We start from the raw sequence: 12,333 nt of genomic DNA, 5'->3' as shown, positions 1-12,333 counted from the left end.
TCTCACAGCAAAGACCAGAGGACTCAATACAGTTCTATTAAATATTAACGGCAAGTAAGAACATAATATATGGCATCTACAGTAAAAAATATATATGTTGTCTAAAAAATTTGAAGCATTTTTCAAATAGCAAACTATGAAGTTGAATATATTGATTTCACGATTCTTTTAGGGGAGCTTAGAGACTTTAGTTGCTTTAATTTTTTTTTTCAATTTATTTGATATATTTAAGGATTCCACATGCCTGACCTCTGTGAGACATTGCTATAAGTATCTAATGTTATAGTAGGCAGGGCTACTTGGCAGGAAGGAATGGCGGAGGAATAATCATTCTGATGGTACAGGGCACAGGACAAGCTTCAAGGAGAAGCCATGTGCCCTACCTAGCCCAAAATGTGGCTGGAAGTGATGAAAGTTGATAGGAGCAGGTGGGCACAGGACTGAATGATAAGGGTGAACTCTCATGGCCACACCAGTTTGCTGATTGACAGCATCCCAGTTCCTGCTGTGGGTTTTGTTCGGAGCATGGAGAACTCTGCCAACAGACTGGAGAGTCTCTCTCTTTTTTTATTTTTAAATAATTTTTATTGTGACCAAAGTGAATTACAAATCTTTCACAGTAACAGTAATATTTAAGGTACATCGTGACAATAAATTAGGGCCATTCCCACCACCAGTGTTGTCCTCCCTACACCCCTGTTCCCAGCATGCATCCCATATCTCCCTCTCCCTCCCCTCCTCCCCCCAGTCTGCTAGTATTAACTGTTCCTCTTTGGTATAGCTTGTTGTAGATTGGGCATGGATTCTGTTAACATTGACTTTGGGTTTGGTGTCAAGAGTCTCTTTATAATCTAGTCAGTCATTAAATATCTTTAAAGGTCTTTAATTTTGCATATTGACAAGAGATGATGTCATTTATGAAAGGAAACCTATAATTATGGATGTAATATTTGCTGCATATTTCTATGAATGTTCTGGAAGTTTTTTTGTTTAGCCACCTGGATTTAGCTCCCTGGTCAGTGGAATTAAAATGATAATTTGGGCTCAGAGAGGTTTATATTGGGCCAGAAGACATGTTGTGGTCTGGAGAGTCTTGCTGGATTCTATAGAGACTGTTAGAACAAGTCTTTTGGGGGTACAACCTAAACATCTCTTATTTGGACAGATTGACTGGTTTCATTGGGGCTGCATGCCAGCTATAAATATTGTCTCTAGTGTTATGTGAAAAGTATTTCAAACTCCATTTATCAGGGATAGGGAAGTTTTCTTAATATGTGACTTAGTTTTCAAAAATATTAGGAGATGTTATCTTGGAAAGTGACCCTTGATTTGATGTATAGTATTGCTTGGGTATTTCTGAAATCCAATACACAAGCAATAAGAAATAACTCATATTTGAAATTCCTATGACAATGCAATGCAGCCTCTGTGCCAGTAGGGAGGTTCCAAATGAGTGATATCTGGGCTCTTACATACCATGAAGCTCACACCCATCCTCCCACAGAGAGTAGATATAGCTTAGTGCTACCCCAACCAGAAATAGCTGGAGTAGCTGAATTCCTTCATGGTATTTAGAAACAACAGTTGCAGAAACTGGGGCCTTTGGTCACAGCACTATACTTGATTAATATTTTAATTTTCCTTCACTACTAATAATTTAATGTCTAACAAATATACCCAAAAAACTTGTGGTTCAAAAAAATAGAAAGTTAAAATACAAAAATTAATCACACTATCCAATTATGACCACCATTTATATTTTAGTTTCAGACTTTTAATAATTTATTTTGAATAGACTTATATATGTACATATTTAAAAGCAAAGAGAATTATGGCACCCAAGATACACAACCAGTTAAATAAGATATAGAAAATATCTGCTATTTATTTATTTATTTATTTATTTATTTATTTATTTATTTATTTATTTATTTATTTATTTATTGGGTTTGGGGTCATACCTGGTGACACTCAGAGGTTACTTGTAGCTCTATGCTCGGATATTGCTCCTGGCAGGCTTGGGGGACCATATAGGATGCCAGGGATAGAATCCTGGTCTGCCATGTGCAAAGCAAACACTCTACTTTCTGTGCTATTACTCTGGCCCGGGTGACTCGTCTTTTATTCTTTCACTACAAAATTACTTTTTTATGTCTTATAGTTTTCATTATATGATGAGTAATAATTTGCTATTGACTTCTTTAACATATAGAGATTGCCTCCTACATTTTTTTTCCCTCCTTTTGTGTTTGGAGGTACATCATGCAGTGTTCAGAGGCTCTGTTCTCAAAGTCATTCCTGATGAAGTTTGAAGGATCATATGTAGTATCTAGGGAATAAATGCAATACCCAGGATTAGATCATGAACTAAATGGGGATTAGTTACATGAGGACAAGTTCAATCATGTAATCTCTTTACTTTCTCGCTGACCTGCCTCCAGGTTTGAATGTAAGCAATTTTGTGGCCTGTATTATGCAGTATATCTTCCTCCTCCTCCAGGAAGAATACCCTCAGGCCTCTCTCCCTTCAGGCTACCTCCACTCTTTATAAATGCTTCTCCCATGGCGCGATCACACTGTATTTTACTGTTTACACCTTTGTCTCCCCTTCTCTGACTGTGAACCCTTCAGCACATGGACTGTATCTTTTGCATCTCTATTTCTGCAGGTAACATAATGCTTAGAACATAGTAGGTGCTCAATAAATGTTGAACAAAAAATTTTTTAAATGTTTTTGTTCTGTTATGTTTGTTTGTTTCTTTTTGTTTGATTCTTCGTACTCTAAACTCAGGATCACACCTGGAAGTGTTTGGGGCACAATAAACATTGATGGAGATTGAACCAGGTTGACTGCGGGCAACCATGCTGCTCAGGTTCTGCTGTGAGAGTGATTAACTAGATCATCTCTGCTCAGGAGCCCTCCACGTCCTCACTTAGTAGTGCTTGGAGAACCTCTAGGACTGTACCTAGTAAGGTGCAGGGGTCCATGTGGTGCTGGAATTAATTTCCTGACCAGTGCATTCTAGGAAAGCTAGACAGTTTTTAAAACGAGTGGTTTGATGCAAAAATACATAATGCAGAAATCTAGATGTATACTTTAGTTTCTCTCCTTTGTGGTCATTATCAGTTTCAGTTACAAGTTTTAAGTTTTTGTTTGGTTTTGTTGGGGGTCACATCCGGTGGTGCTCAGGGCTTACTCTTGGCTTTGCAATCAGAAATTACTACTGGCATTGTTTGGGATGTCAGGGATTGAACCCTGGTTGGCTGCAAACAAGGGAAGTGTTCTACCGGCTGTACACAGCTCCATCCAGGTCTTACCTTTTTGAAAACCTTCTTATTATTTTGAAATTATCTTAATAATTTTATAAAGACATTATGCTATCTTCTTATTGCTAATAATATGTCTTTCTTTAGTTATTTTCTACAGAGAAGGACATGCAGATTTTGTAAATTTAAGTGAATATCTAAGGAGACTTGGATAACACTATAGAAAAGCATTTGATTCTGACAGTCATTTGCTGACACGGTTTCTTATATTATAGCCACTATTACCAGGAATGGTGACAGCTCTGTGCCTTCAAACACATAAGCACATGGTCAATGTTGTCAATGTTTTAGAGGAAATCCTTGTTAGGAAGCAAGGGTGGGGTGCTTAGATGCCTGGGATAATGTGGGAGTCTCAAAAGGGTGGGGAAGGGTTTCTCTGCCAAAGAAATGCCAAAAAGATAGGCAGCTGGGAGAAGGGAGGCAGACAAAGAAAAACAAGAGGCAGAAAGGAAAACAAAAGAAGAAAATAGAAGTAATGGCAACTTAAAGCCTGGAGATCTGAGCACAACATGAGGAATATTAAATTTGCAAAAGTAAACTTGGACACCCTAAACACTTTGATCAAGGGAAAGATAAGTTTAGGTAGGAGGAAAAATTGGAGTGATGAGCTGAACACTTTTCTTTCCTCTTCTGTTTAGTCGACATAATATGAAACTCATTAATTCGATTTTTGAGGTTGTCACAGTGGCGATTGATACCAGTTCTCTCTCTCTTTCTCTCTCTCTTCCTCTCGCTCTTTCCTTCTCTTCCTCTCTCTTTCTCTCTCTCGCTCTCTCTCTTTCTGTCTCTTCCTATCTCTCTCTCACTCAATGGAACCTCATGTCCATGCAATGCTGATGTCTTTTGTGACTGGCCTTGAGAGTTCACTGAGAATGGGGACACACCTTGTACGCTGTCATAAGGGCATCCAGATGGTAGCACACATTTGGTACTATGGTCAGGCTGGAGAGAAAATGCTGTTCTGGAGATTTTATAATCCCAGAGTTTCTCGTAAAGGCTGCAGCTCCTATTTTTATTCCTCAAGTAAAGCAAGTAAGAGAACTCTGATGACAGAACAGTATTCTCCTATCATTGACTGCGTTCTTCCACACTATGAAGGATGACCTTGTCACATATATTTACTTCCTCTTTTGAGTGAGGAATTTTTAAAGTGATAGAAGGAGTAACTTGAAGGCTTGGGGAAGACCTTTAATCCACTTCCTAATAAAGTTCATTAAAATATGTAGTGTATGTCTTGAATGTAGCCCAACCCCTGAGAACTATTTCTTATGGATGATCATGATGGAACTTGGATTAATTTCTTAGGTGCTGGTGTCCATCCAGGAATGATGAGAGTTATCACTCTATTTTTTTTCAAAATGTACTGAAATGAATGTTGTGCCTGAATAAGTTTTATTAGAATAGAGGCATTCCTACCTTGTTGATTTTTTTCTGCACTCAGCAATCAACTGCTCTGCAAAGAATCTGTGCCCCTCTGTGTTTTTCTCCATCCAATCGACTTCAAATTATAGAGAGAACCAGTACTGAAAGCTTTAATTCTTTATTTTATAGTTTTAAATTTAATCAATGTGTATCATATACAATAAATTTTTATATTCATAATATTATTTTCTGATTATGTTTATTTATGTAATATAGAGCATGGTTTACTCTGGTACAGAAAGTAAAACTTGTTTATTTTAATTTTTTATTTTAAATTTGAAAAATTTATTGAATATTCTTTTTTTTTTTTTTTTGGTTTTTTAGGCCACACCCATTTGATGCTCAGGGGTTACTCCTGGCTAAGCACTCAGAAATTGCCCCTGGCTTGGGGAAACATATGGGACGCTGGGTGATGGAACCGCGGTCCTTCCTTGGCTAGCGCTTGCAAGGCAGACACCTTACCTCTAGCGCCACCTTGCCAGCCCCAAAATGGTTAGTTACATGAATATGCTTAGTTTATTTAGTAAACCAAGCCATTCGTTTGAGTGGTCGTCATAAAAACAGCAATATCTTTTTTTTTTTGTGGTTTTTGGGTCACACCCGGCAGTGCTCCGGGGTTACTCTTGGCTCCATGCTCAGATATTGCTCCTGGCAGGCACGGGGGACCATATGGGATGCCGGGATTCGAACCAATGACCTTTTGCATGAAAGGCAAAACGCCTTACCTCCGTGCTATCTCTCCGGCCCCCAAAATAGCAATGTCTTAAAGTGTTATTTTTAATCCTTGTATGTTTTAACTTTGGTATTTATATTTTTATTTAAGCACCATGATTACAAACATGTTTGTAATTGGGTTTCAGATTAAAAAACCACACCCCCCTTTCACCAGTACAACATTCCCACCACCAAAGGCCCCCATTCCCCTCCCCCCCACCCCTTGCCTGTATTCAAGACAGGCATTCTATGTCTCTCACTCACCACCATTGTCATGATAATTGTCAGGGTAGTTATTTCTTCACTGTGGTAAGCAAAGGCTTTACTTCTATCTCAAAGGCTAGCTATAGCTAGCTCATTTGCAGTCATCACCTGCCTTTTCAGGAGTAGAGGAAGGAAATGCCATATTTTGAGATTGCCCTGAAGTAAGAACTTCACAGAATCCATAAAGGATCCTGATTGATACTCTGATTTAAGGACTATTTATATCTTCTTCGGGCCACTTTCCCTTTATATGCAGAAGAATGAAAACAAATAATTACTAATTTTGAGGGAAAAAAACTAAGTAAAGTAAGGTTTTGGAAGAAGGGAGAAATGTGAGAAGCAAAGGGTCAAATATTGAAAAGTCCATGGTTTTAATGGGGTTCTGGAAGAAGAGGTAAAAAGGCATTGTAGGAAGTTAACTGGTTCTCTGAGACTATGCCTCAGCAATATGTGATGGCAGCCCAACAGTAGATAAGTTTGAGGAAACTTTATGGATTGCACTAAACTTTACCATTTGGTGGCTATCCAATGAGATCAGCATCCTTGGCGAACTATGAGGACAACAAGGTATGTGAGTAAATCTGAATGTGGTTTTGGGAAGATTTGGGGATTGGCATGTCTTCAGTCAAATAATGGTGTTGAGAATAAGAAGACATGGTGACTCATAGTTTCCACTATGTGGAAACTAATTTCTCCTAAAATTACATTCTATATTAAATCAGAATACTGTAATGTATGGAAATTTTAGCCCTGACTCTTCCAGGGAGAGGTATGAAAACTCATAGATATAGCTTAATTATTCCATTTTTGACAAATAAGGTTGGAGTGATAGTATAGCAAGCAGGTAGGGTGTTAGCTATACATGTGGCTTACCCTGATTTGACACCCTGTACCACATATGGTCTTCTGAATCAGGAATAAACCTAGAGCATCTCTGGTGTATGGCTCAAACACACACACACACACACACACAGCAGAATTAGTATATTAAGAGAGTTGCCTACATATTAATGTAAACATTTCATGAGTATAATTGAATAGACTGAAAATATAATTTCTTAAAAAGTTATTAGATAGTAATGAATGCAATAGTCCATGAATGTGGCTTTTTGGGGTTAGGTAACATCCTGTTCCACTTTTATCCCACTACTTGATAAGTAATTTTTGCATTTCTTTTGACAGTTATTTTGAAATTTGAAAAAATGCATATTTAACTCTGCACAGTATAAATTTTATCAAGCCTTTTAGTCTTTAACCTAGAAGATTAGTATCTTTCAACATGGTAACTTCAGTTTACCTTTTTTTTAATTCACATTACTTTTTTTCTCATATTTTAATCTATATCAATATTCTATATTTTCTTTTTTTTAATTTCAGTGCCTGTTATTTTTATATATTTACTACTTTGATGTTCATGTCTCTTATAATTATAACCTTTAAGAGATAAAATTCTTTGCAAACTTTTAGTTTTTGTTTGTGTAAAATTCTGCTTATGTTTATTTTGTGGTCCTCTTGAGATTAAAAAAAGTTTAGATTATGAGAATAAAACTATTATTTCCGAAAGATTCCTTCTAGAAACTCCAGTTTGATAGTTATTTAATTTAGTCCACTGAGGTTATGATTCTGCATACAGCTTTCTTTGTTTTTTGTTTTTGTTTTTGTTTTTTATTTTGGGGCCACATCTGGATCTGTGCTCAGAAATTACTCCTGGCAGGTTCAGGGAATCGAACCCAGGTCGGCTACATGTAAAGCAAATAAATGCTATTGCTTCAACGCTGGCTTCAATGCTGCATACAGATTTCTTTTACTGTCACTGTTGAAAAGTCATTTTCAATATTACTCTGCACGTTGAAGGTAAGATGCTCTATTTAAGTCTTCCTATGTGCGTTTGTGTTTTGTTTGTCTGTTTTGGGGTCACACCTGGAGGCACTCAGGGGTTACTACTGGCTCTCCGCTCAGAAATCGCTCCTGGCAGGCTCGGGGGACCATGTGGGATGGCGGGATAGGAAACACCATCCATCCTGGGTCGGCTGCGTGCAAGGCAAATGCCCTACCATTGTGCTATCTCTCCGGCCCCTTGTGTTTGTGTTTGGGGAGTGTTTTTTTTTCCCCCAGCTTTTCTTTGTTTCAGATTCTGTAATCCACCATGACTACTTTGTTTATCCTAATCTGAATTTGAATAACTTGTTTTTCTCTTGATATAGGAAATTCTTTTATAACCTTAAAGTATCACCTGCATTATAGTCTTTCTACTTTTGGAAATCCCGAAGATGTGAGAATATGTTATGCTCATGTTGATCATTTCTTTACTTATTCCCCTTTTTTCTCTCAGATGTTTTCTGTATAGTTTTTTTTTTTTCTGGCTTATAATGGCTCAATAATGTTATACTTGCATCAGGATAGTGGTTACTCATTAAGCCCTATTTATGATATTATTTATTTTATTTATGCATTGCTAATTATTGAATTTTAAGTGTAATGCATTATTTTCAATTTTTGAAGCTTTAGTTGTTTCTTTTTCGCACACTCTCTGCCATTTTAAACAGTGTTATTTTTTCTGAGATATTTTCAAGTTGGTTGTAACTTTGTATATTATGAAAATATTTGTTTAAAATTTTTCTCAGATTATACTAACAGCTGTGATCTTTGTGGAGCTGTTTTTTTTTTTTTCCTGTTTGCTGATTTTCTTTAATAATACACTGTTAGTTTTCTGGTTATTCTTATTATGAATGTTCGTTTTCCTTGGAATATTATTGTAAGAACTATTTCAGCAATAGGAAGAACCGGGCTTTTACCATTATCAGGCATTGTGAATTATATTATCTTAGGATAAAGTACGACTTGACATTTTCCGGAAAGTAAATTTAAGCAGAACATTTTTTTCCCAGGCTCAGCTTAGCACCAGGGAAATATGCTTGCAGACACATGAAAGCATTGGGTGATGTAAACTTACCTTTAGTTTATTTTTTTTTCCCTAAAGTTAAAGCTTTTTATGGCTTTGTTTTACAGGGGAAGGTTTTATGTTAATGAACACAAGTTGTCTATGTTTTAAGATTTTGTTCCTTTTTCCTGCTACTCTTTAAACCCCTAAAGATTAAAGCTCAAATTCTGTCTTGGCAAATTCGTTAAGGGCAAAGGAGTTTACTAGGATCAGGCCTTTACAAAGATTATGGAATGATAAACACTTCCTTTTTTCTTTTTTTTTTTTTTTTTTTTTTTTTTTTTTTGGTTTTTGGGCCACACCCGGTGACGCTCAGGGGTTACTCCTGGCTATGCGCTCAGAAGTCGCTCCTGGCTTGGGGGACCATATGGGACGCCGGGGGATCGAACCGCGGTCCAGTCCGTCTCCTAGGCTAGCGCAGGTAAGGCAGGCACCTTACCTCCAGCGCCACCGCCCGGCCCCTCCTTTTTTCTATATTCCTTCATCTTCTTAAATTTGAACTCTTGATCTTCATCTTCTTACATTTGAATTCAACATTTTAATTTATTTTATTGGTTGAGATAACATTTTTTCCAGTTGTGCTTGCACTCATCCTCTTTGTGTACAAATGATTGTCCATGTTCACCAGAGTGTCCATGACCCTCCATGCTGTATTTTGTTTTTGGGCTACACCTGACAAGTTCAGGGGTTACTTCTGTCTCGCTGCTCACTCCTGGCAGGAATCACTCCTGCCAGGCTTGGGGGACCACATAAAGCTTTGAGGTTCAAACATGGGTTAACTGTGTTGCAAGGCAAGTACCCTACATGCTGCAGTATTGCTCTAGCCTCTACATCGCTGACATGGTGATATTTCTAGTATGCCTTTCCTTCTACTTCTTCAAATCCTCGACTCTGTTAACATTCCTTCATCCCACCATATTTTTTCCCACAAGTTGCTCAACTGCGATGGTATGAATGCTTAAATATACTGTTTGGCTTGTCATTTTGGTTACGTTTCTTAGTGTTTACTCCTAAATATTCAAATGAGCTAAGAATGACTGACTAAACTTTGCAGTCAACTAAAAGTATAATCTATCAGCACAAATAGAAAATCTATTTTTATAGAGCTATCCTATGTAAAAAGATACTCGGTACATAAATAACAATAAACAAAAAGACATGAAGTGTGACTGAAGAATTGTTTGGAAGCTTATGTTGCTGGGTCTTCCTAAAAGAATGATTTAGGAAATGATCAATGAATCTAAAAATATAAATATTTTAAGATTAATTTGAATGGCTGACTCTCCTCCAAGTACATTTTTCAAGTGTTTCTTTGACCTATAACTTCTTCTAGTCTATTTATGTTAGGATTTTTTTTTTTTTTTGTTTTTGTTTTTGTTTTTGGGCCACACCCGGTGACGCTCAGGGGTTACTCCTGGCTATGCACTCAGAAGTCGCTCCTGGCTTGGGGGACCATATGGGATGCCGGGGGATCGAACCGCGGTCCGTCCTAGGCTAGCGAAGGTAAGGCAGGCACCTTACCTTTAGCGCCACCGCCCGGCCCCTTATGTTAGGATTTTTCTATGAAATTCTGTGGAAGATTTGAGATTGAGTTTAAGTGGATGCTACATCATCCAACTACCAGATGCTTGATCATCTATCTGACCCTTCTATAGGGAACATTTTAGCATTTTAATTTGTAATATATTATAAAGAGTACTTTGTGAGGGTGCTCATAGCATTTTGTGGAATGAGATAAGAAAAAGATTATGAATATATTTTGAAGACTGAATTTCTATGCACATGTAAATATATTCTAGGAAGGTACTGAGTGAGTAAAGGGAATAAAATTTAATTTTTATGTTACTTTGATGGATTGCAGGAAAATTGAGGCTTACAGGATCCTTGTTGGAGTCACTCAACAGAGTGCCTTTGATTGGGTTTGTCTGGTATGAAAGTTGTTGCTTGCAGAGAGGACTTTGGAACCCAGCAAGACCTTATATTTTCATATTGCTCAGTCTTTGATTTCAATATGCACTTTGTATTTTTTTTTTACTAGAAGTTCTTTTAAGTTAGGTAGACATGATTCTGTTGAACAGATTTTATTTGCTTGGCTCTTTATAGAACTAAGTCACTGATGTCAATACTTGTGCATTTATTGGTGAGGAAAGCCCAGAAAAGTCTTAGCAATTCTCTAAGCAGCACAATTGCTTTGTTTACTTTGTAAATAATACATTTTTGCATCTTAATTTACGTTATTGAGACAGAAAGAAAAAACAGTCTTATTAGGGACACTCAGATAGTACACTATATATAATGTCCCCTTAGAAATTATACAAAATTTCAAATGTATTCCTTATATCTGGTTATTTATTTCTTGTTATTTGTTTAATTTTGTCTTACAATGATAAGAAATTTGTTAAAAAGAAGAGAAGAGAAGGTGTAGAAAAGAGTAAGCCATTTTTCTTTTTTCTTTTTTGAGTTAGTCTTTTTCCTTTTTTATTTAATATTTTTTATTTAAACACCTTGCTTACAAGCATGATTGTGGTTGGGTTTCAGTCGTATAAAATGAAACCCCCCATCACCAGTGTAACATTCCCATCACCAATGACCCAAATATCCCTTCTCCCCTCCCTGCCCCCACCTGTACTCTAGACAGGCTTTCTATTTCCCTTTTATATTCTCATTATTAAGCTAGCTCGCAATGTAGTTATTTCTCTAATTAAACTCATAACTCTTAGTGGTGAGGTTCATGAGGTGGCTGTAATGTCCAGCCCTCTCCTCTTTTGTCTCTGAAAATTGTTGAGAAATGTCTTTCATTTTCTTAAAACCCATAGATGAGTGAGACCATTCTCTGTCTTTCCCTTTCTCTCTGACTTATTTCACTCAGCATAATAGTAATAATCCATGTATAGGAAAATTTCATGACTTCATCTCTCCTGACGGCTGCATAATATTCCATTGTGTATATGTACCACAGTTTCTTTAGCCATTCATCTGTTGAAGGGTATCTTGGCTGTTTCCAGAGTCTTGCTATGGTAAACAGTGCTGCAATAAATATAGGTGTAAGGAAGGTGTTTTTGTATTGTGTTTTTTGTGTTCCTAGGTTATATTCCTAGGAGTGGTATAGCTGGATCATATGGTAGCTCAATTTCCAGTTTTTGGAGGAATCTCCATATTGCTCTCCAGAAAGGTTGAAGTAGGCGGCATTCCCAATAGCAGTGGATAAGAGTTGCTGTCTCACCGCATCCCCGCCAACACCGCTTGTTCTCATTCTTTGTGATGTGTGCCAATCTCTGTGGTGTGAGGTGGTACCTCATAGTTGTTTTGATTTGCATCTCCTTGATGATTAGTGATGTGGAACATTTTTTTCATGTGCCTTTTGTCCATTTGTATTTCTTCTTTATCAAAGTGTCTGTCCATTTCTTCTCCCCATTTTTTGATGGGATTAGATTTTTTTTTCTTGTAGAGTTCTGTCAGTGCCCTGTATATTTTGGATATTAACCCCTTATCTGATGGGTATTGGGTGAATAGTTTCTCCCAATCAGTGGGTGGCTCTTGAATCCTGGGCACTATTTCCTTAGAGGTGCAGAAGCTTCTCAGCTTAATATATTCCCATCTGTTAATATCTGCTTTCAATTGCTTGGAGAGTGCAATTTCCTCCTTGAAGATGCCTTTAGTCTCAA

The sequence above is a fragment of the Suncus etruscus genome, chromosome 12 (assembly GCF_024139225.1).
Source record: "Suncus etruscus isolate mSunEtr1 chromosome 12, mSunEtr1.pri.cur, whole genome shotgun sequence".
NCBI lineage: Eukaryota > Metazoa > Chordata > Mammalia > Eulipotyphla > Soricidae > Suncus > Suncus etruscus.
The sequence above is the reverse complement of the archived record's forward strand: the minus strand, read 5'-3'. Positions refer to the sequence as shown.